The sequence below is a fragment of the Chelonia mydas genome, chromosome 4 (assembly GCF_015237465.2).
Source record: "Chelonia mydas isolate rCheMyd1 chromosome 4, rCheMyd1.pri.v2, whole genome shotgun sequence".
NCBI lineage: Eukaryota > Metazoa > Chordata > Testudines > Cheloniidae > Chelonia > Chelonia mydas.
This window is the reverse complement of record NC_057852.1, coordinates 5,063,898-5,082,224: the sequence shown is the minus strand read 5'-3', so window position 1 is coordinate 5,082,224 and position 18,327 is coordinate 5,063,898.

The following is an 18,327-nucleotide window of genomic DNA, read 5'->3' as shown; positions in this document are numbered from 1 at the left end:
AGCCAAGCTGGTCACCTGCCATATTTACTATTCTTTCTGCACATTGGGATGGTTTGTTCCTGTGCCCTCAATAAGGCTTCTTTAAAACACACCAAGCTCTCCTGGACTCCTTTCCCCCTTATATTACCCTCCCAGGGGATCCTGCCCATCAGTTCCCGGAGGGAGTCAAAGTCTGCTTTTCTGAAGTCCAGGGTCCATATTCTGCTACTCTCCTTTCTTCCTTTTCTCAGGATCCTGAACTTGACCATCTCATGATCACCACTGCCCAGGTTACCACCCACTTCTACTTCCCCTACCAATTCTTGCCTGTTTGTGAGCAGCAGGTCAAGAGGAGCACGGCCCCTAGTTGGTTCCTCCAGCACTTGCGCCAGGAAGTTGTCCCCAACACTCTCCAAACACTTCCTGGATTGTCTGTGCACTGCTGTAGTGCTCTCCCAGTAGATGTCAGGGTGATTGAAGTCCCCCATTAGAACCGGGGCTTGTGATCTGGAAACTTCTGTTAATTGTCCGAAGAAAGCCTCCTCTACCTCATCCTCCTTGTCTGGTGGTCTATAGCAGATGCCCACCATGACATCACCCTTGTTGCTCTCACCTCTAAACTTAACCCAAAGACTCTCAGCAGGCTTTTCTCCAGTTTCGTACTGGAGCTCTGAGCAATCATACCGCTCTCTTACATATAGTGTAACTCCTCCACCTTTTCTCCCTCACCTGTCCTTCCTGAACAGTTTATACCCATCCATGCCAGTGCTCCAGTCATGTGAGTTACCCCACCAAGTCTCTGTTATTCCAATCACATTATAGTTCCTTGACTGTGCCAGGACTTCCAGTTCTTCCTGCTTGTTTCCCAGGCTTCTTGCGTTCATGTACAGGCACCTAAGATAACTAGCCGCTTGCCCTACTTTCTCAGTAGGAATCAGGAGGCCTCCCCTGTTTCACCTTCCTTGTGTATCCTTCCTCCTTGTGTCCCACTTCCCCACTTACCTCAGGACTTAGTTCACGATCCCTCAGTGAACCTAGTTTAAAGCCCTCCTCACTAGGTTAGCAAGCCTGCCTGCGAAAATGTTCTTCTGTCTCTTCATTAGGTGGATCCCATCTCTTCCTAACACTCCTTCTTCCCAGAACAACATCCCATGGCCAAAAAGTCCGAAACTCTCTATCCGACACCACGTGCGTAACCACGCATTTGCCTCCACAATTCAATGGTCCCTACCTGGGCCTTTTCCTTCAACAGAGAGGATGGACGAGAACACGACTTGCGCCTCAAACTCCTTTATCCTTCTTCCCAGAGCCACGTAATCTACAGTGACCCACTCAAGGTCATTCATGGCAGTATCATTGGTGCCCACATGGAGAAGTAGGAAGGGGTAGCGGTCCGAGGGCTAGATCAGTCTCAGCAGAAACTCCGTCACATGCTGAATTCTAGCTCCAGGCAAGCAGCACACTTCTCATATTTCCTGGTCTAGATGGCAGATGGATGACTCCATCCCCCTTAGGAGGGAGTCCCCGACCACCACAACCCATCTCCTCCTCTTGGGAGTGGTGGTCCTGGAACCCCCATCCCTAGGACAATGCATCCCCTGCCTTCCAGTTGACGGTGTCTCCTTCTGATCCCTTTCCTCATATAACTCTTCCAAACCATTCTTTGCCGTAGTACCTGTGCAGAGAGCCTGAAAACAGTTTCTTACCTTTACCTGCATTGGGGATACATGGGTTCTCCCCTTTCTTCTTCTGGAGGTCACATGCTGCCAATTTTCTTCCCCATTCTGCACTGTCCTCTCTGATTCTTCAGCATGCTGTGCCTGCAGTACCAAACGCTGACTTCTCTCCAGAAATTCTTCATTTTCTCTGGTGCAACGCTGGGTTGATACTTGAATCTCTAGTCATTGAACCTTCTCTTCCAATATGGAGAGCGGACTAAGTCGCTTCTATCCTCTGGAACAAAGACAAACATGGCATATCCTGTTCAGGTCACAACAGCTGATCACTCCCTATCCATATTGTCTTCCTTCTAAGAGCCACTTCAGATTTTGTATTTACTGCTCACAGAAGCCTGAAAGGCAAAAAACTCTGTGGGAACTCCTCCCAGGCAAACTCCCTCTGTTTGCTTCTCCTCTGTTCACAGCTCACTCGGTTCACAACTGGCTTCTTTTTTATAAGGCTGCTGGCTCGAAGCCCACCTTATAGCCCTGCTTACCCCTCCTACGAGGTGGGGGTGGATGGTAAGTTCCCAGCAATGGATTTGCTGGAGGGACCTGGAGGGAAGCTGGTGGGAGCTCCCCCTCCCAAGGGTATGGTAAGGTCCCAGAAATGGATTTGCTGGAGGGACCTGGATGGAAAAAGCAGGGGAGCTGGAACCCCTGGGTAATTACAGAATAAACATGGGGTTATCTACACTGTGCACTTTGATCTGCCAGGTAGTCCCAGACATTTAATAATAAAGTTGCAGCCTGATTAAACCCATGCTAAATATCTCCTGTCCTTCTTTCAGCATAGCCAAACAATGACCGCCCTGCACCTTTAGTCTGCAGAAGAGAAGAATGGGAGGGGGGAGGGGAGGAATTTGATAGCTGCTTTCAACTACCTGAAAGGGGGTTCCAAAGAGGATGGATCTAGACTGTTCTCAGTGGTAGCAGATGACAGAACAAGGAGTAATGGTCTCAAGTTGCAGTGGGGGAGATTTAGGCTGGATATTAGGAAAAACTTTTTCACTAGAAGGGTGGTGAAGCACTGGAATGCGTTACCTAGGGAGGTGGTGGAATCTCCTTCCTTAGAGGTTTTTAAGGTCAGGCTTGCAGTTGCAGAGAAATACCGGGAGGTGTGGGCCAAGAATAAAATAGAATGTGGTAAAATTGATGCAGAAATCCTAGTCACAGGCCCTGATCCTCTGCCCCAGATGCAGTATCGATATCCAAAGGAGGTAGAAGCTAGCCTAAAGGAAACAATTGATGGGCTTTTGAGCCAAGGAGTTTTAGTGGAACAGCCCAGCACTAACAATGCTGCCCTATGGCCCATCTTTAAGAGTGATGGCAAAACCTGGAGGCCTGTGGTGGATTTCCGCCTCCTTAACTGAGTGACTCCACCTATGGCCCCGTAGTGGCTAAATATCAGGAGGTAATGGCTTCCATTGTAGGAGGGGCCCAGTGGTTTTCAGTTTTAGATTTGGCTAACACTTTCTTTGCTATCCCCTTACACAGGGACAGCTACTATAAATTTGCTTTCACCTTTCAGGAAAAACAATTGTGTTTTGCCTGGGTCCCCAAGGGATGGAATAACGCACCTGTTATCTGCCATGCCCATGTAGCAAAAATGTGGGCGGGAATGCCTGAAAAGTGTGATTTCTTATGTGGATGATGTCCTGGTCTGTACACAGACCCAGGAGGAAAATTTAAAGTGTTAGACAGAGCGTTGCAAAATATTCAGGAAACAGGCTTTAAAATAAGCCCAAAGAAGGCCCAACTGTGCTCCCAGCAGGTGCACTATCTTGGGGGTAACCCTGGGACAAGAAGGGTGCTCCCCTGACCAACAGAGGGTTGAACTGATTCTCAAAATCCCAGCCCCCACAGACGTAACTGCTCTGAGATCCTTCCTGGGCATGGTTAACTTTTTCTGAGATTTTATAGAAGTATTTTCAGAAAAAGCAGCCCCGCTGCATGAATTGTTAAAGAAAGGAGCAGAATGGAACTGGGGCCCACAGCAGCAGAAAGCCATGGCCCAGTTAAAACAAGCCTTGGCACAAGCCCCAGCCCTATCATATCCCTGGGTAGGAGAACCATTTGTATTACAACTAGCAACTACAGACAAGGGAATGCCCTGACAAAGCCCTGGCTGGGATGATTTAGTTGGGGATTGGTCCTGCTTTGAGCAGGGGGTTGGACTAGATGACCTCCTGAGGTCCCTTCCAACCCTGATATTCTACGATTCTATGATTCTGTGAATGGGAGCTGTGCTAAGCCAGAACCATGGAACAGGTCTCCGACCTGTAGCTTATGTCTCCAAGACCCTGAGTGAGATAGAGAGGGGATTCACCCCATGTGAAAAGGAGGTCTTGGCACTCGTTTGGGCACTACAGCATTGGGAATACGTAGTGGGTTTATCCCCTGTGTTACTAAAAATAACCCACTCCCCAGTGAAGTATGTACTCACTGGTAAAATCAACAATAACCACATATCTAGCTCTCGACTGGCAAAATGGACCCTTGCTTTGTTAAACAAAAATGTAGATATGGAAAAAAACCTAGTACTGTCCCCAATACCTTACAGCCTCCTGATAGAGGGGGAAAAGCACAAATGCCCATTACCTGAGCCACTGCCTCGAGAGCCTCGAGAGCCGTCTCTTCGAGGGAGGGGCCGTGCTGAGTGAGATGCTGGGAATAGCAGATGTTGTTTGGTTTGTGGACGGCTCTTGTTTTTACGAAAATGGCCATCCTCATGTGGGCTTCACTGCTGTAAAAGTGCCTACAGGCGAGGTGCTGAGGGGACAGTGTACACCGTATTTTGCCCAAGCAGCCAAAATTGTGGCTATAGCTATAGCAGTAGCACTGGAAAATACCCCCACCACTCAGGAGGTAGTCATTTTCACAGACTCAGACTGGGCCCTTCGGTCCCTGGTGGATTGGGTACCAGAATGGAAAAAGAGAGGGATGAGGTCTGCAGATGGGAAACCCATAGCCCATGCCGACAAACTGACATATGTGTGGGCATTGGCGGAGGCCCGGGATACTGTGGTACATGGGAAAAGTCAGAGCACACAAGAAAGGGACTGAGGAGTCAAAATGGAATAATCGGGCAGATGAGGAAGCAAGGAGGGGGGCCAGAGAAGGGAAATTGTGGCAGCCAAGAAATCGGCAATGTATAGCTCCTATAGCAGCAGCCAGAAAAAGAGACTCAGTTCACATAGATTTAATAACCCTCCAAAGTCAGGATCCCAGCCTGACAGAGTTAGTGAAAAAGGGAAAGCACCGGGAGTGGAAAGTGTGGCAGAATGAATTGAAATTAATTCTGGCAACTAAAGAAGGGGAACCAGAAGCAGTCTGGATGTTTCCTGCAGCCTTAAGAACAGAAATGATTTCCCTAGTTCACGATGGGGGACACCTAGGAGTAGAGAAAACCTTAACCCAATTGCAGGCTGCCGGCTGGTGGCCACACATGAGCAGTGACATGGAGCGGTTTGTAAATAACATGTGCAGTCAATAATGCTGATCCCAAAATAAGCAAAGGAGCTCTGAGACATCAGAGACGAGAGGGACCGTGGGCCCGACTGCAAATTGATTTTATTAGGCCCCTACCCAGGACCACAAGGGGTAATCAGTATTGTCTGGTGGTTGTTGACCCCTTTTCTAAATGGATTGAGGCTATTCCTACTCGAAATAACATAGCTTAAACTACAGCTTGGGTGCTCACTGAACAAGTAATAACCAGATGGGGCACCCTGAGGGAAACTGATTCAGATCAAGGGCCCCACTCTATTGGGGAAATCACAAAAGGAATCTGCCAAGTGTTTGGGATTAAACAAAGGCTACACATAGCTGGACACCCCCAAAGTTCAGGCCAAGTGGAGCGAACTAACCGTACTCTCAAAACATCTCTCAGAAAAGTAGTAAACCAGCAAGGGAAAGATTGGAACCAAAGACTGCCATTTATCCTGATGGCTATCAGGGGGTCCATGGCATTGCATGAAGTAACTCCATTCAAGGCGATGACTGGGAGAGAGATGTGTCTCCCAGAACAGTGGTGGGTGGATGGAACGCCACCTGAAAACCTACAACCCTCACAGACCAATGGATGCAGCGGCTGTTAAAAGTTGTTGCTGACACCCATCGGCAGGTTGCCATAGCCTTGGGAACTAACATTCAGAAAATGGACAAAAGAATGGGTCCCATCTTAAATCCCCAAGAATGGCAGATAGGAGACATGGTTATGTGTCGACAAGTAAGGGAAAAAGCACATAATCTCAGTCCTATTTGGGCAGGACCTGTTAGAATCTGTAACAAGGCTAGCTCCACTGTTTATCAGCTAGAAATTCAGTCAGGAAAGAAAAACATACTGAGGCAATTTCACTCCTCACAGCTAAAATGATGGAAGAGAAACCATCCCAGTCAACTTTAGACGAAGCCAAGCATCAGGCCCAGGTACTCCCAGCTTGGGACAAACATGATTCAGACATCAGTGAGTCTGAATGAATATTAGCTCTAAGATGCTTCACAACTCCCTCCCTCTTGAGGGGGGGGAACAGTCTGGGTGTGTTTTGTGTTGCAGAGTCCTCTGTCAGGAGATGTCCAACAGCCCTGCGTGCAATACGGTCCTGGCTGTGTATGTTGCTATCTGGATTCTTGTGTTTGTGGGTCTACGCTTCTGATTTTGGTACACCAAAAGCCGTCGTGACCGAGACATGGGAGAACCATGCATGGAAGACACTGGAATGTGAAGTAAACAATACTCTCAACATTGCTCCAAGTCCGCATATGTCTCAGGGGAAAGCCTCCATCTTCTTGGACCCACAGATGGATACAACCCCACTTCCGTGAGGTTAAAAGGTTTGAACAAAGTAAACATCACTGTCAGAATGCGTGGGGAAGCAATATGTATAATGGTTTGGACTGTAAATGATAGTCCACTTGGGCAGCTAAAGAATCCCAGAATGATTGGAGGAAACATCACTATTCTCATGCATACCGTAACATTCCCTTCCCCTTTTCGATCCGGGAGAGCAGATTTATTGGTGGCTGGAAATGGAAAATACTACCCAGATAAATTAGGCTGTCACTGGGTTGGAACAAACAGGCTGCTGCTTAATTGTAACCAACCTAGATGTGCGCAGCTGTGGACTGACCTGCCTGATAAAACAGCCCCTGGAGACAAAACAGTCCAATTTAAATTAGAATATGCCATCTACCTCACTGGGAAGCAGATGGATTTGGAAAAAACAGAATTCAAATAATCACACCAGGAGGGGAATGGAAGATCCTCCTGTCCTGTTCCAACAGGAACCAGTGGCCACTCAAAGAGGAGCTCCTGGCTCCACGATGTGGAGAGCAGCATCAGTTAATCTGGTGTGCTAGTGAGGAAATTATCAACATGCCGGTTAGCATGACAGGAAAATGGCTTCTGCGAAGGCCTCATGGTGTAAAAAGTTGCATTGTTTGGGTTTTGGACCCACCAGTCACCAATTTAATCAGTCCCTATGTTGTCTGAAACAATGTCAAAAAGCAATTGGTTCTTGACCCTACTCACTCCCTCAAAAAGGTCATTCTAGACCTAAGTTTGACAAAGGTCTCAGTGATAGAGCCCCAGTGTAAGCAATTTGTTCCACCGTTATTTGAAGGTTGGAAAAATTGGATGGAAATACACAATATTCCCAAACCAGAAAGTTCTAGCAGGGAACGCAGACGGGTAAAAAAAGACTTATCGGAAGCAATTGGAATGGGAGGATCAGTACTTAACTGCATTAATGAGGAGGTGCTTGCAAACAAGATGAATGCAATGGGAGCTCACATAAAAGATTTGGCTACACCTATTAGGGACTCGTTCGAGCAATTACACTCTCTGCAATCCCAAGTAGCAAATATCTTGGCAGAATGGGGAAAAACCCAAGAGGAAGACCATCACCACCGCTTCAGGCTGTTGGCACTCTGCAATCTAACACTTCTTTAGCTATGGCATGTAAGCAACTGCAAGTATGGATGATTGATGTAGTAAAAGATATGATTCGCAATGGTATGAATGGGATGCTCCCAGTAGAAATCAGAAACATAATTTGGAAGAATTCCACCCAAATTGAAAGAGAGTTACAGGCCTAGTGGAAAATGGTAAATTTCACCTATAATCAAGAGTCAAAGGAAATCACAGTCTTTGTTTTGCTAATGTCCCAGGCAGAAATAAAATGGGTTTCTCCCATTGTGGCTTTAGGCCTCAATATTAATCAGACCATAATGGAACCTATCGACCACGGATTGTGGGTGGTGAAAGATGATCAAAAATGGAAAATGGTAGATTTAGGAGCCTGTTTAGAGGAATCTGGAACTGGATATGAATGTAACAAAAATGCCCTCCAACCTCAGGATGTATGTTTGGAAGTAACTGAAGGAAAATGCCATTATGCTATTAACCCATTTGTAAGTAACAATTCTGTGTTTGTGTATCTAGGAAATCATTGTGTATGTCTTCAAAGTTGGTGTCCTACGTTTCTTGTTAATTTTGTGCATAAAGTAAATCATAATTCATATGAGAATAAATGTTTCTGTCATACTGTAGCAATTAGGGGATGTGATTTCGAATTTCATGTACCCGAATTTAAATATAGTCAGTTAAAAGTGTCTTATACTTTGTATTCTATTGTAACACCTGTGCCCCTTGGAGTGGATTTAACTGCTTTACAAACATTGCTTGTACACCCTGATTTACCGAACCAGTTACATATTGCAAAACAGGAAGGGCGCAGAGTCATGGTTACTGTGCATCATAATACCAATGAAATTAAATGGGTATTTGCAAGAATTGGCCAGGACCTGTCACACCACTGGTGGGAAGTCTTATTGGGATGGTCCCCCACTGGCACAGGCATCCTGAATTCAGCCCTACACCCCATCATAGTAATCTTAGGGTGCCAAATTGTAGTGGATTTTGTTACTAGCCTAATGACATGCTGGATATGGCTCAAAATCTGTCAATTGCAAATCCCCTGACAGATGAGTCAGTGGTTACTGCCACCGGCACTCGTACCCCTGGGTAAGGAGCATATCGAACTTGTCGCCCCTCCCTCAACTGGGAAAGGAGGCTAAGGCGATCGCTTGTCAATTGCTGTGCTGGTGTGCTAAGTATGGGATGCCAACAAGAAGATACTTTGCTCGGTCTCAGCTGAGAGCCTTGAGCTTTCATTGAATCCCAACTCGGGTGCATCCAGAAAAGGTGTGACAGTGATCATGTAAAGGCCACCTTGTGTGAAAGGTGACCTTTAAGGAGCGGAAACTGTACGGGGAGACTTTGGCAAACCAGTAAAGTGCCTGAAACCACTATGGCTTATTCCTAAAAGCAGCCAAGGCAGCAGGCTTAGCTTAACCAAGGTAGGAGGGGAGCGGGGTCTTTGGGTGCCACAGAGAGGGCAGTTTGACCCCGCATCCTTCCTGATAAGAATTGTGTTGAAGCGGCTGCATTTTAGAAGAGCAGGACGTGCCCCAGGAATGTCTATTGGGGGCCTCAAGGCTGCAAACTCTGGAAAAACCCACACCTGGTTAATTGATAATCAGAAGGAACCTTTTGCTTGACTATTGAAACTGCTTACTTAACAAATTTTCTTTAAAGGACATGTCATTCTATTACTGGTGTATAAATAAGGGGGGAAGTTTGAGGTAGTTGGACTCTTTTTGGACTCTCCCTCTGGATACATCTTGCAGTCCCCATCGGCAGACAGAAGATTTGGCCACCAGAAGCCTGCTGCTGTGTCATTCAAGAGCCACACTCAGCTTTGGTAATTATCAAGGGTTGGGGGTATTTTACTAACCTGTTGCAGACGTGTGTAAGTGCTTGAGACTAAGTAAAATTTAGCTTTAAGTGAAAGCACTCTTGTGTTGTCCTGTTTGTGCCAGCCACCTATCGGTCGGATGGCCGTGTCTCCCCTGATTTATTTCCTGACACCACCTCGCACAGAGTAAAAGTTACGAAGCGCTTTGGGTTGAAAGAACCCCGGGTAACAGCGCCTCCTCCTGCCCGTCCTTGGGATTAGCTCTGCCAGGTGCTGCGCCTTCCTCCAGCATTATCTCATCTGTTGTCCTGAGGACTCCGCTCACTCCAGGAACTGCAGGCTCCTCTTCATGACTCGGCCCCCTGGCCAGGTCGCTGTGAGCAATTTTCCTTCTGGGAATATCAAAGTCCTGCTATACAAAATGGCAATTTTCCCTTCACTGCTTTGACTGTGCCACTCCTCCAGTGGCTGGTAGGGGAACCCAGGCCCACCGTCTACTTCAGGTTCCAGTCCAGAGCCACCCCTGCACACACTTCTTGAAGCCCTACCCCTTTTTGGGGTGATAGCGGCACCGGTCACAGGCATTTTCTGGGGGGCTTCCCACGGCTTCTTTTTGAGCACGCTAGGACACATCCTTCCTGAACCACCATTTTGTATCTTCAGACAGGCTGGGATCAGTCCCAGGGGAAAGGAGACTCAATGCCCATCAACCCCACTGAGCCATGTTAGGGTTTGAGTGAGGGTCCCCCCCCACACACACACTATTTGCTATTGCTTTCTGCTTTTGGACCCGCTGGTTGTCGGTTACTGGAGACACTAAGGTAGAGGAGGAGGATTCTACTAGAAAGATTTCTGACAAGACTCTAATGAGGTCAAAACATCCATGTGATGGTTAAATCTTAAACACGGGTTTTGTTGTGGTTCCCAGCAACAGATAAGCATTTGAGACCAATGTGACAACCAGGTCTGGTTTGGCTGTTGGGCTTGAGGGAGGTGTGGCAGGGAAGTGTTTAGTGATCTGTAATATACAGCTCAGTACAGATGATCTGGTGGGCCTTTCTACACTTAATCTCTATGACTTGATGCCTGTGTTTGATATTTACTCTCTTACAGTACTCTAGTTGTAAAAAAGTATCCACTAGGAGGATATCAGTGAAGGGTGCAGACAGCTACAATAGCAGATTTGTCAGGAAGGAAACAAATTAGTTCAATTTCTTTCCTTGGTAAGATAAGCTGATAAGAGGAGATAAGTTTATCCACGTTTTTAGTTTTTTTAAATTTCTTGGCTTTTGAAGGTCACAGCTTTAACTGTATCTAAATATTTGCCCGAGATCTTAATCATGAATACATGCTGCCAGATCTTGGCATCCCCATCTCAAGATGCCACTGAAAAGAGCACTATTGCAGAGGAGCACTGGAGGCAGCCAACTGGCTTAACTAGCCATATGGGCATTCCTATGACATAGGGGAATATTCATGCGACAGCACAGCTATGGTTGGTGGAGAGGCTGCAGGCAGCAGTACTGAAGTCTATAATGGTGCAGAGCTGAAAAAAAAAACCAGCAAGATTCTGTACCAAAAATTCCACCATTCTCACGGCAAAGCAGGGTAAAGCTGGCTTCCAGAGTCAAGGATTGGCGTGACCTAGAAGATCACCGGTCCACATAACAACAGAGGAACATCACACTCAGATTCTGATCATCATCTACTTTCATTTGGAACATATGGCACAACTTTGACAACTTCTACTCTCAAGAAATAGCTCACCTACTTTATCCCCTCTCCTTCTCATCTTTCATAGAGCTTGTGAGAAAATTATTTTTCCTCATTTTTTTAAATTAAAATTAAAAAATGTTTTCAGTTTAAAAACAATTGTGTGGGGGGGTTATTTTATTTGATGAAAATACAAACATTTTTGATGAAAATGTTATTTTTAAGGAAATTTCCATTTTGTCAAAAAAGCCATTTTCTATCAAAAAAAGGTTTCACAGTCTCCTTGATGGGAGATAGGACTGTGACTCAGGAAATATGGGTTCCGTGCTCTACTCTGCTACAAACTTCCTGTGTGCCCTTCAGTAAGTCTACCTGCAGCAAGAAGAAGGGTGGCCCAATGGTTAGGTGACCAACTTAGAAGACCTAGGTTCCCTTCCCTCCTCTGCCACAGACTCCCGTGTGACCTTAGCCAAGCCACTTAGTCTCTGTATGCTTCAGTTCCCCCTGTATACAATGGAGAGAACAGCCCTGCCCTGCCTTACAGAGGTGTTGTGTGGATAAATACATATAAGGCATTCAGATGCTGTAGTGATGATGGGGGGGGGGGCATAAGTTCCTAAAGTAAATAGTTCACCAGTCTGTAAAATGGAGACAAAGGGTAGGGGTTTTCTGTAGCTCTCAGCTTTGGCCTAATTCTGCTCCCATTGAAGCGGTAAATTTTTCACTGGTGTTAATGGAAGTTAAGTTAGGCCAATGCTAAATGATTTTAACTATCCCGTCTATGATCCCTACCTACTGTGTTAATAAAACGTAGATCTCGACACATGAAAAGTACTCAGTATTATTATATCAACAGACCCAGACGCAAGGTGTTTCAGGAAAGTAACCCCCTGAGTGTTCGTGAATCCACATGACAGAGATCTGACAGATCTGAGCCATAGTCCAAGCATTCATTTCCTGGCTGTAGAAATCCAAAGAGAGGTGCACGTTAGAAGGAAAATACACACACTCTCAGTTCATCCTAATGATAAATCCACTCCATGCACTGATTATTTGGTGACAGGCTTATCTACAAGGAGTGCTCCTGGGCTTAGTTTGTCCAACATGCTACCATTGGAGGGGCATACACACGCAGATCTTCTGATCATGGAGTAGAGGTCAGGAAGAATTTGTAGATTGAGTAGGTTGATGGCCTCTTTGCAACATTAGCTCTTCAGATTTGGTATCAGTGGAGTAGCTGTGATAACTGGGCACAAGACAGGAGATGGGATGAGACTGAAATGGATCACTGGCACATAGCCTTGCCCTTCACAAGACTCACGGGTCCTGGGCTGTGATGCTGCTCAGCAAGGAAAGACCATGCAGGGTTCTGAATATTTGACGATGGGATTTCCAGGAGGCAGAGATGTTTGAGGGCAATCTTGCGGAGCAAATGGCAATCCAGAAAGAGGTCAAAACTCTGTTTTTCATCAGCTGGGTCTGCTTCATATCTAGAAGCAAATTGTTTGATGCATATAAGAATTGCATAGGCCATGCCAGCGTGCTTTATATTTCCAGATCTCAAGCATCATTAAGGGAATATTAAAGCAGTAAATATATAATACTTTAAGCAACAACTTGCTATGATATTGTAATTATTGGGAAAGCCAGGACATGTAAAGTTTTCTTACAAAAGGATTGAAAGTCAGGGCAAATGTAGCTAGGGCTCTGCAAACAAACTTCGCTGGATCAGGACCAAAGCATGTAACCACATGCTTAACTTTAAACACATGACTACTGTGTGACAACTGGTTTCAATGAGGTAATGTCCTTAAAGTTAAGCCCATGCTTAAATCCATTGCTGAACTGGGACACACTGCATCTCCACACTGCACATCTTCACACTGCATCTCCATTCATACATCAGCCTGAACAGTAATTGGATGTATATTGTCGAGCTGCAATTGCTACATAGATTCAGGCCAGTAGGTATATACTATTTAATAGCAAGGCAGAGTTCCAGGGCTAAGTGAGCAGGTAGGGTAGGACTAAAATGGCAGAGAAGGAGTTAGGTATAAGGAAATTTTAAGGCACATAATGATGACAACACTGACTTAGGCAGCTGCAAATGAAAGAATTTTAAAAATTTAATGTAGTTGGTAACTACTTATGGACTTTAATTTCTGCATTTCTCTAAGTGAAGGCAATAAAAAAAATCATTTCTACCATTTTGAATTTGTTTCATTTTCAGTGTCCTGGTGCCCCAGTGTTTGGGTTTCAAACACTGCACAAGAATCTTGGTCTAAGAACAACTTCCAGTCAGATACGGAGGCTTTAAAGGGGTTTTGGGACCTTTTTAGTAGTCTCTGGTTTTATAACTTAAGGTTTTTTTAAAAAAAATATTACTAGAACTAGGGGTGCTTGAAATGGTTTCCATCATATACAGGACCAGCACAGTGGCTGCATTATCTCTAGATTATTCTTGGGCATGATATTTTTGCAGATCTTTCTAATCCATCATGAAAGAAATTTTCAGATTATGTGTTGAAACCTGATCTTTCACCACTAACATAAATGAGCTGATGCTAAACTGTAGGGGTCAAGAGGAACATTTATAAGTTTGTCAAGGGAGAAAGTAATATCAGAGAGAAAAATCTGAGCATTAATTAACAAATGGAGGGATTGAAATTAATGATGGCTCATAAATAGCTTAAATAACAAACTTTTCAAAAAATCTCTTTAAAAAATCACTATCTAGAGTGTAATTAAATGATGGATCTTTAACGAACACATTTTGGCAGCGAAATCTTACAAATTGTTCAGATTGGCTTAGGTCTATGTGCAGTGAAGGCTTATACAAATAGTTATGATAAATGCCAAGGATTAAGTTGGACGGAGGTTTTTAATGTGTTACTGTAAGGATCTGAGAGAGTAAACCTCACCTCAATGAAGTTTGTGAGACTCTGCCACCCTCTGAAATATTACAGAGGTAACAGGAGGTAAGGTTACTGACCAGCTGGAAGAGAACAAGACAGAACGCAGCAGACACACGCTGCAGAATGGCTGCTTGTGGGCAACAATTGCTTGTCTCTGCACATATAAAGGACCAGCAGCTCCTCAAAAGGTATTCTAGGGCAAAGGTCCCAGAAAAGTGCAACCCAGGGGAGATTTGGTAAGATCAGGGCCTTCACAGAGGAATCAGTGTTTCTCTGTAACAGCCTTTGGACCTACCTGGTAATCTGACCCAAAGCCCATTGTAGGCAAAGGAAAGACTCACAGGGGACTAAAGGGCAGAATGATTAGTCACACTGGGGTACTGCCATTCACTGCAAAATTAAAGAGTTGGAAAAAAATGGGAAAGTTGTAAGTGTGATTTGAACAATCACTGTGATGCAACAGCACACGCTTGTTCCTTCCCAGCAGGGCAGGGTTCCAGGTGGTCATTCTGCAGTGCTTCTCTTGCAGCCTAAAACTTCCAGCGGGGCTGGCTGTCAGGATCCTGGTCCTGAATGGGCTAGGAGCAGCAGCCTCCTCCCCAGCTTGAGCAGCCCTGAAGCCTTGCCCCGACCTGCCCCAGACACTCTCAGTGGGGCAATGGCTGAGGCGAGGGCACATGATGGGCAGGGGCGAGGGACACCCCAACATCAGCCCCTGCCCAGCTATGCGCAGAGCTGCAGCCTGCAGTGGCTCCATGGGGGACAGGGGCAGCCCTATAGCTGCAGAGCAGACAGCAGCGGAGTGGAGCAGGGCACTGGGGGTGAGAGACGAAGAGGCAAAAGCAGCAGCATCTTCCATGCTGCAAACATCACCCAAAGGGGGAGCAGTGACGTGAGACCCTGACAGCGGGGCGGGGCATCTCGGCAGGGCAGGGAGCTCTTTCCTGAGCAGCATTGGCAGCAGTAGCAGGGCAGTAAAACAGCCCAATACTGCAACCCACTACTGCTAAACTCCCCCCTCCCACCCCCCCCCCCACACAACTGTCAGAAGTAGCCCAGTTTGGCAGGAAACCCACGTACGTGGCAGCTGTCACACGGTTTGGAGTGACTCACAACCGTGAGTGCTTACCTCACAACAGCCTGTCAAAAACAGGGCAGATACCCCAAGCTGGTGGACTGTTCTCGAATAACATTTCACCAAGCCAACAACAAATGTGAGCTCCTGGATCGCTATACCAGTTTTACCATGGAGTCACAGGCCCCCCAGCTATCTTGCCACCCAGACAAACTGGACTTTGTGATAAATGGTCAAATAAACCAAAAATCACATCACATAAGGTTTCTCCCAGCCCCAAGAGACCAGTCACTCACCCCAGATCAACTGGCACTCCGGATCTTACCCCAAAGATAACGCTGGCAGCCAATTCTATACTAAACTAAGTAAAGATTTATTAGCTAAGAAAAAAGAATACGAGTTATTGAGAGGTTAAAGCAGGTATAATATATGTACAGGGAAATTGCAGTTTGTAATTCCAAATGGTGGCAGTGATGTAATAAACTGGCAGTTTCCCAAAAGTCTTTTCAGTGTACCCAGATTGTTTCGGGGAATCTCCACTTTGTATCCGGTACACTTCCCTGTAAGAGTCCAAACAGTCCAGAGATGAAGGCTCTTTCTTTGAATCCATTCTTATATGTTCTTCTGACAGAAGACAAGCTAACAGTGTCTCTACCCACTTGGGCTTTTCCTTTGATGATGGTGAGTGAGGAATGCAGTTAGTCTTTTGACCTCTGACCATCATACATAAAGTCCTTAAGTCGTTCATTAGCATTGCACAAGATTTCTTTGATGGGTTATTTAGTTACAAGGGTACACACAGTGTAAATATTTGCTATTACATTATAACAGGAACAGATAAGTGAAAACAAAGCAAGTAACATACTATTCATTTTCACAAAGCTTAAACACCCAATACACTCTTCTACATCTAACCATTACTTTGATCTGTACTAATACACAAGTGACTTGACCTGACCTGGTCTGCCTGGGTCACAACATCCTTCTCCCCATTCCCATGTCTGTATGTGGTTTGCTAAGCCCTACTCCTGCAACATTAATGCACAGGGTTAACTTTGCTTCTTTTCATCACAGTAGTGCCCCACCATGATCGGTGCTGCACTGCTCTGGGCTCCCCGCGGACACATAGTGAGAGGGTTCGAGGCTGTACCTCTAGAGCGCCCCCTTGGTGCCGGACATGGCACTTTTGCTGTCCCACTAAAAGGAGTGATTTTTCACACACCCTGTGAGTGACATAGCTGGGTTGACCTAACTTTTTAGTGGAGCCTGGCCTTGAGCTGTGGCTACACTAGAGAGCTAAGAAGCTCTCCTGCTGACATAGCGCTGTCCATACCGGTGCTTAGGTCGGTGTAACTTACATCACTCAGGGGGTGGTTTATTCACACCCCTAAGAGACACAGTTCTATCGACCTAAGTGTAGTGTAGCCATAGCCTTAGTCTCTTAGCAAGGGCTGGGTCTCTAAGCCATTGTCAGCCTGAGAAGCCCAGGCTGAACCTGCTGGGCTCAGAGGAAAAAGAAAGAAAACAAATAATCCAAACTATCCAAAGGTTCCAGGCCATAGAGGAGCAGCAGCAGCTCCCATGCTGTGATTTTGGGAAGCTCTGAACCCTAGTTCTGCTTCTCTGTGAAGTGCCACCCGTTCCTGGGGCTGGATCTCGCCTTTTAAGGAGCCACCCTTCTCCAGGGAGAACAGACCTCCCAGGTGTGATGGGTCTGAGCTGAGCTTGTTAACCCCTTCCCGGCTGGCGTGGGAACTTGTCTGACCACAAAGAGACAGCCCCTGCCCCCAATAGGTAAGACAGACAAAGGCGAGGAGGGGAAACAGAGTCACACAGAGATGAAGTCACTTGCCCAAGGTCACGCAGCAAGTCAGTGGGGGAAATGGGAAGAGAATCAGGTCTCCTGAGTCCCAGTCCAAGGTCATGCAGCCTCTTAAGTGACTAGACGTGCTGAAGCCAATGGGAGTGCTCACATGAGCGAAGTGAGGCATGTATGCAAGGCCCCAGATTGTACAGCACCGAGACCGTGTTTTGGTGTCACAGATGAAATAATCATAGTGGAAAGGTAGCTGAGCTAAGAGTTGGAAAAGGCATTTACAGTGAGGGTGCCTAACAAATAGTAACTCAGAGGGAGGGTGAGGTGGATAAGCCTGCCTGGCTCATACAGGAATTAAGGACAGGAAATAATATTGGTTGTACTGTTACTTTACACAGTGTTTTGGGGATAAGGGATGAGATGCCCCTGTTTCTCCCGGCTAATTGAGCAATTCAGGTGGGAGACCCTTTGTCTTAGTCAGTGGCCCCCGATGAAGGTGTTTGGTGGCACTGAGTGTTTGTCAGTGTGGTTTCCGGTCCCTGTAGGAAATGAGAAGGCACCTTGGTGGAAGGACAATTGGGCGTGAGGTGATTGCTTTGGATACGCAGTGGAGAAGCGCTGACACAGCATCAGGGTTAAGGTTCTTTGCTGAAACCTACCTAGGAATTTCCTCATTTCTAGGCTTATTTTTTTATTTACACTTGGAACCTTCATTTTGAATTTCCTTTCTTCCTAAGGGGAGCTGTTAATCAAAGCTGCAATGTTTTCTAGACATAGCAACAATCACCCTAACTATGGGCCTGCTACCACAGCTGTACCACATCCATGTTAATTGCAAATATAGTAGAAATAAAGCCAAAAAGAACTCTTCATCTGGAGCCTAAAAGCAGGTAGAAATGTGTCTGCTGTTCACTGCTGCTGGTTTTCTCAGGATGCTTTGGCTGCTGTGTAATTGTGTCAGCCACTGGATGCTTTTGCTGGCATATCAGTTTCAACAACCGGGATGGAAAATCTGCGGTGCTTGGCAGGCACAGAGGATGTGGAGGGCTCCCTGGTTAGTTGTGAGAACTGGCTGAAAGAAGCATATTTTTAATGAGGAAGCCAGTAAAACCAGTTCCAAATCATCCCTTCCCCCCAAAAAAGATAACAAAAAACCTACCCAATGCAATTCACTAACTGCAAAGTCCCCTGCGTCGTTATTAGCATTGGACTGAGCAAGCACACGCACTGACAATGTGATGCAATAACAAAAAAAAAGCTCATGTCATTCTGGGGTGTGTTAACAGATGTTCTGTGTAGGACGTGGAAGTTAACTGTACCGCTCTGCTTGGCACTGGTGGGGCCTTAGCTG